A 6,000-nucleotide genomic window follows, 5' to 3' on the forward strand; every position below is an offset into this window, starting at 1 on the left:
TGCAGAAATTGTGGGGGTCCAAGCAGAGATATTTAAATCATCCTTAGTGACAGGTGAGGTACTGGAGGATTGGAGGACAGCCAAGGTTGATCCGCTGTTCAAGAAAGGCTCTAAGGATAAATGAGAAAACTTTATGTTAGTGAGCTTGACATCAGTAGTGGGAAAGTTATTAGAACATATGAGCAGGAACCGGATATATACCGTAGATTTCGCACTACAGAGCGCACCTGATTAAAAGCCGCTGGCTCTAATTTTAGAAAGAAAATCAATTTTGTACTTGTACAAGCCGCACCGGATTTTAGGCCGCAGGTGTCCCACGTTGTAATATGAGATATTTACACAGAAAGATATTACACGTGAGGATTTTTTAACTTTTAATTAAATCCGTATGGTAACATAAACAAATACATATTGCAAATGCTTTTTTTCGAACCGTGCCTCTAACACGGCTACTTTTAAATATACATACGTATCGGTAACACACAAATTACGTTGCGTATACTTTTTTACTGAACAGTGCACGAAGAACATTCCAATATCTCCTAACGACTGGTAAAAAAATATATACTGCAGCCTACCAGGAAAAGTTATTGATCGCCTTTAACTTAAAAGCAGCGTTTTCGTTCGGGTCTAATGCGCTCGGGTCTAATGCGCTAGGCTAATGTGCTCGCACCCACCTTCCCATTTATCGCAAACCGGTATTTCCCACAAGACGCGGCGAAACCGGATGTGATGTCATAGTATCCCGGGATGTACAGAAAACAAATATACTTAACACTTTTAACTTTAACTAGAAAATACTAACAAATGAATAACTAAGCGAAAATATTATAAACTAAATAACTGCCATAAAGGCAGCACAATGCTTTTCTTCGAGTGTTTTCCATGTTGATGAGGGTGAGTACAAATGACTGATTTACAATAATTTAATTGTGAAAGTGCGCTTGATTTATCGTACAATTTCATTGGACCTCTGTGAACTACTCATCAATTTTATTGGTCTACTGTTACGAGGCAAAATGTTTTTGGCGGCATGAAATAAAACCATGCATTAGCCGCACTGTAGTAAAGGCCGCAGTGTCAAAGCTGTTCAAAGCGTGGGAAAAAAGTAGTGGCTTATAATCCGACATCTACGGTAAGTATTTGGATCGATGTGGACTGATTAAGGATAGACAGCATGGTTTTGTGCATGGTAGGTCATGTCTAACCAATCTTATAGAGTCTCTGGAGAAAGCTATCAGGAAAGTGGATGAAGGCAAGGCAGCTGATGTTTTCTACATGGGCACTTGACAAAGTCACAAATGGGAGGTTGGTCAAGAAGGTTCAGTCACTTAGCATTCAAGATGAGATAGTAAATTGAATGAGGCAATGGTTTTGGGAGATATTTAAGGAAACGTACGCTGCAACCTGAGTTTCTTCGGTTAGCGGACGATTTCCCTCCATGCCTCTCTGGCGTCGTGGGCAACCGCGTACGAGGCAAGTTACAGCAGTGGTTCCAAAGAAATCAGCAGCCCGTAACCCGGCATGGATGGAAAGTGTGCAGGGGAGCCGGCTGGATTCAAATTCAGGTTCATTCTGAAGTCCGGCACTGTTGCCACTGTGCCACCAGCCAGATCCGGAGATTTTTTTCAATATTTTTATTGATTGTGTGTGTATATATATATATATATATATTTAATAAACTATAAAAAATGATAAAATGGTACCAAATACTGTATATTAGAAACACACTTATAATCATAGATAGATAGATAGATACTTTATTCATCCCCATGGGGAAATTCAACCTTTTTTCCAATGTCCCATACACTTGTTGTAGCAAAACTAATTACATACAATACTTAACTCAGTAAAAAAAATATGATATGCATCTAAATCACTTACTCAAAAAGCATTAATAATAGCTTTTAAAAAGTTCTTAAGTCCTGGCGGTTGAATTGTAAAGCCTAATGAATATATTCATGTAAATTGACTTAAATCATAATATTGAAATCTTCTAATTTTATCATTATACAAAAAAAATCTAATCCGCTACCAACAAAAAGCTGCTTGGTAAAAAAAAGAAAAAAATGAAAAACGTCCTTATCATTATAAAGAAATAGATGATAATATGAGCCAACATCTGTACGTAACAACAAATCAAATGCTTTGAAAATAATTCAAAAATGGTCCCCATTATGTTTTAAAGTCTTTGATTCAGAAATTGAACACCGAATCTTTTCGAAATTTAAGCATGACGTAACATCACGTAGCCACTGATCAGGTATTTCCAAAATCATATCTTGCCCTCCAACAATACCAAATAAGGCAGTCAAAGGATTAGGCTTAAAATTAACTTTAAAAAGTGCAGAAAAGCTTTGAAATACTTCCTTTCAGTATTTTTCAAGCCTCGGCCATATCCGAAACATAAGAATCAATGAAGCTACTCCATAGTTGCACCTGTCACAATAGGGAGACATATCCAAATAAAAATGAGAGAGCTTATCCTTAGTCATATGGGCCCTACGGACTACTTTAAATTGTAGGAAGGGATGGCAGGCATATAACGATGAAGTATTAACCAATTTATAAATTTCATTCCAGGTTCCTCAGAGATTGAAGTCTGCAAATCTTGTTCCCAGAGATTTTTAATTTTGTCTAAAGGAACATTTGTCATTCTCAACAGCATGCCATAAATATTGGATATTGAACCATTCTGAAAAGTTTTCAGATTAAAAATTACATCTAATAAATTCTTACCTGGACTTTTTGGAAATGTATGCAATTGAGACTGCAGAAATTCCCTAAATTGCAGATATAAAAAAAAGGTTTTTGGTAAGCTATATTTAGCTGACAATTGCTCAAGCGAAAAGACTTCCTCCAACTAACAAATCCTGGAAGCATTTAATACCCAGTCTATCCCATTCTTTAAAAACTACATCGATCAAAAAAGGTTTAAAAAATAGCTAGAACAAATAGGACTTGATAGAGAATGTCTCATTAAAACAAAATATTTTCTAAATTGTATCCAAATCCTCAAAGTATGTTTAACTACGAAACTGTCAGTTAGTTTACTTAAAAATAAAGGAAGTGAAGATCCAAGAAGAGAAATAATAGAGAATTTATGAACAGAATTAGCTTCTATAGAAACCCAAACAGGACAGTCCTCATGGTTAATATAGTATGACCAAAATGTGAGGTTCCATATATTGCCTGCCCAGTAATAAAACATAAAATTTGGTCATGCTAAACCTCCATTCTTTCTTGCTTTTTGAAAATGAAATTTATTTAGTCGAGAAAGTTTATGTTTCCATATATAGGAAGATAGGGTAGAGTCAAGAAAATCAAAAAAGGATTGCGGAATAAAGACGGGTAAGGCCTAAAAAAGGTATTTAAATTTAGGTAAGATTCATTTTAATAGAATTGATTCGGCCAATCAACGATAATGAAAGAGGCAACCATTTTGAAAGTGTCCTTTTAACGTAACCCAATAGAGTGAAAAAACTTCCTTTAAATAATAGCTTATAAATCTTAGTAATTATTACACCAAAATAGGTTAATTGATTTCTTACAGTTTTAAAAGGAAGGTTAGTATGAATGGGTACCAAATTATTCAAAGGAAGAAGTTCAGTCTTATGTAAATTTAGATTATATCCTGAAAATTGGCTGAAACAAGAAAGTAAAGAAAGCACAGAAGTTTCGACATTAGAAATATAAAGTAGTAGGTCATCGGCATAGAACAAAACTTTGTGAATAATACCTCTCCTTAATATCCCAGTGATACACTGAGATTCTCTAAAGGCAATAGCTAAGTGTTCTAAGGCCAGATCAAAGAGCAAAGGACTCAAAGGACAACCTCAAATGACCAGACTGGATTTATTAAAGATAAATATTCTCATTTCACTATTCGTCATTTATTAAATGTCATTTATTCTCCTTCCAAAGAGACATTGGAATGTGTGACATCCTTAGATGCTGAGAAGGCCTTTGATTGGGTTGAAAACATCAGAAAATTTAATTTTGGGCCTGATTTTATTCAATGGTTTAAATTACTTTATTTATATCCTTCTGCTCGGATTTTAACTAATTCTCAGAATTACAAACCATTTATCTCCAATGTGGAACTAGACTAGGTCAGGAGATATTTACATGGCATTAAGTCTATGGCACTTTAAATTAATAGTACATAAAAGAAAATCCCAGCTGTATGTCAACAAAAGCTACTTGCGTGAGAGTGTTTCAGTTACTGTGGGGCCAGGCACCCATGCAGCTCAGGGGGAACGGGGAATAATACCAATGGAGAGAGTCAAACTGAGCCAAGTAACAGACTGGAGATGGCAGAAATGCCCCATACTTCTCGACCATCAGAGAGTTTGATGGTCATTCCAGATACTAACACTTTGCCCAGTTAGAAGGTGATTTCTCTCTCCAACTTAGGTTGAACTACACTGTAACAGTGTGATATCAGATCACACTTTGGCAACTCAAGTGAGCTCATCTGAAATGTTGTCCTTCTTTACAGGTTAAAAATGACAAGGAATTTGTCTATGGAAATTCAGACACAGCATACCAGTTTTGCTGTCTCGGTCTAGATATTTAAGAAGTGGAGCAAGGGATTCACTCGATCATCCTTCCTGCTCAGACTGTGGACAGGGATTCACTTGGTCATCTGACCAACTGGCACGCCGATCATTTCACCTGCTCAGACAGTGGGAGTGCATTCACTCGGTCATCTCATCTGAAGGTATATCAGCAAGTTCACACTGGGCAAGGCCACTCACCTGTTCTGTGTGTGAGAAGGGGTTCAGTCGGTCATCCCACCTGTGGACACAGCAGTCAGATCACACTGGGCAAAGGTTGCTCATCTGCTGAATTTGTGGGAAAGTATTCACTCAGTCATCTGATCTAATGGCTCACCAGCGAGTTCACACTGGGGAGCGGCCGTTCACCTGCTCAGAATGTGGGAAGGGATTCACTCAGTCATCCACCCTACTGGTACATCAGCGAGTTCACACTGGAGAGAGGCCATTCACCTGCTCAGAATGTGGGAAGGGATTCACTCGGTCATCCCATCTGAAGGTACATCAGTTAGTTCACACTGGGGAGAGGCCATTCACCTGCTCAAACTGTGGGAAGGGATACACTCGGTCATCCACTCTGAAGGAACATCAGTTAGTTCACACTGGGGAGAGGCCATTCACCTGCTCGGACTGTGGGAAGGGATTCACTTACTCATCTAATCTGAAAGTACATCAGCGAGTTCACACTGGGGAGAGGCCATTCACCTGCTCAGACTGTGGGAAGGGATTCACTCGGTCATCCCATCTGAAGGTACATCAGCGATTTCACACTGGGGAGAAGCAGTTCATCTGCTCAGACTGTGGGAAGGGATTCACTCGGTCATGTAAACTGAAGTTACATCAGCGAGTTAACACTGGGGAGAGGCCATTCACCTGCTCAGAATGTGGGAAGGGATTCACACAGTCGTTTAAATTGAAGGAACATCAGAGAGTTCACACTGGGGAGAGGCCATTTACCTGCTCAGACTGTGGGAAGGGATTCACTTGGTCATCTCAACTGAAGGTACATCAGCGAGTTCATACTGGGGAGAGGCCGTTCACCTGCTCAGACTGTGGGAAGGGATTCACTCAGTCATCTAAACTGAAGGTACATCAGTTAGTTCACACTGGGGAGAGGCCATTCACCTGCTCAGAATGTGGGAAGGGATTCACTCGGTCATCTGACCTACTGGTACATCAGCGAGTTCACACTGGGGAGAGGCCATTCACCTGCTCAGAATGTGGGAAGGGATTTACTCGGTCATCTGACCTACTGGTACATCAGCGAGTTCACACTGGGGAGAAGCCGTTCACCTGTTCAGAATGTGGGAATGGATTCACTCGGTCATCCCATCTGAAGGTACATCAGCGAGTTCACACTGGGGAGAGGCTGATCACCTACTTAGACACTGGGAGGAGATTCTCTCAGTCATCTCAACTTTATGTGCATCATTGAGTTCAC

At 39.3% G+C, this 6,000-nt stretch overlaps 1 protein-coding gene across 1 annotated transcript in view; it reads left to right on the forward strand.

Moving 5' to 3' along the window:
* Positions 1 to 4,928, forward strand: part of LOC140720913 (uncharacterized) — a 171,617-nt gene extending 166,689 nt beyond the window's left edge. The window contains exon 3 of the transcript XR_012097271.1: positions 4,502 to 4,928. The gene's annotated coding sequence lies outside the window, so the exon portion shown is untranslated. The remainder of the gene's footprint in view (positions 1 to 4,501) is intronic.
* Positions 4,929 to 6,000: the final 1,072 nt, after the last annotated feature.

This window comes from Hemitrygon akajei, unplaced genomic scaffold, assembly GCF_048418815.1.
Source record: "Hemitrygon akajei unplaced genomic scaffold, sHemAka1.3 Scf000048, whole genome shotgun sequence".
Classification (NCBI taxonomy): Eukaryota; Metazoa; Chordata; class Chondrichthyes; order Myliobatiformes; family Dasyatidae; genus Hemitrygon; species Hemitrygon akajei.